At 55.9% G+C, this 1,044-nt stretch overlaps 1 non-coding gene across 1 annotated transcript; it reads left to right on the top strand.

Moving 5' to 3' along the window:
• The first annotated feature begins 486 nt into the window (after positions 1-486).
• On the top strand, positions 487-558 carry Trnam-cau. The gene has a single exon. It is a non-coding gene; the product is annotated as a tRNA-Met (tRNA).
• The last annotated feature ends 486 nt before the right edge of the window (positions 559-1,044 follow it).

Below are 1,044 nucleotides of genomic sequence, written 5' to 3'. Positions count from 1 at the left end.
CCCCCTAAGCCCGGCCCCCACCCATGGCCCCGCCCCGCCCCCTAAGCCCGGCCCGGCTCCGCGGCTCTGCGTGTCCGGAAGCCAAGGGCAGCGCGGGGTACGCTCTGCCTCGGAAGATCAGTGGTATCGCTTTCTCCAGCCACAGGAGAGTCTCGCGTTGGAGCCTTGGCCCATGTAATGAAGTTTAAATGTTATCTTAACGTCTGGAAAACGTATTTGTTCTCCAAAGCGTGCTTTTCCTCACGCTGTGACCGCGGCTTGCGGAGCTAAGCCGACTCCACGAGCAAGGAGCGGCAGCCGGCGACCGGCGGTTTTCTTTCAGAAGCACCCAGTTTCTTTTCTTTCAGGCGATTGGGGTCGGTGTTCTCGTCACATTCTCTAGTTTGACGAATGAATGTAATGAGTTATTCCACTGGAAGACAAAGAGAAGCAAATTTGACTTGCCGCTGAGGACAAAACCATTGGTGGAGCTCACTTTTCTAGCTCAGCAGAGTGGCGCAGCGGAAGCGTGCTGGGCCCATAACCCAGAGGTCGATGGATCGAAACCATCCTCTGCTAGGTGCTATGTTTTCTTTTTCCACCAAAACTGGGTTGGCGCCTAGGACCCAGCGTCAACCTCCCTCCCGCCTGCTCGCAGGAAGGCCGACCGCAGCCGCGTCGGGGCCGCTGAGCGTGGACGGCCGCTGCCAGCCTCCAGCTCGGCGCACGCGCGGTCGGGACCTGGGCGGGTCAGCACGCTCCCCCGGGGGCTGTGTCTCGCTGCCTCTGCGTTTTGTCTTTTTCTTTTTGTTTCACTTTTTGAAACTGGTTCGCGGACTTCATCTTTTGATCGTTTCCATCCGGGCCAGCGTGGACCTGTGCACCCCACAAGTCTCAGGGGGACGTGGTTTCTAACTCGCCACGTTTAACTCATCCAACGCCGCGGTCCCGTCCCTTAATACAATTGTGGAAGTACAAAGGTGATCAGACTTTATATCGTGCCGCCTTTACTGACCACAATATTTTATATTAAAATAAGTAAAGAATCCAGTCGTGAAGATGTAA

This window comes from Octodon degus, unplaced genomic scaffold, assembly GCF_000260255.1.
Source record: "Octodon degus isolate 3935 unplaced genomic scaffold, OctDeg1.0 scaffold00023, whole genome shotgun sequence".
Lineage (NCBI taxonomy): Eukaryota > Metazoa > Chordata > Mammalia > Rodentia > Octodontidae > Octodon > Octodon degus.
This window is presented reverse-complemented; position numbering and strand designations above follow the sequence as displayed.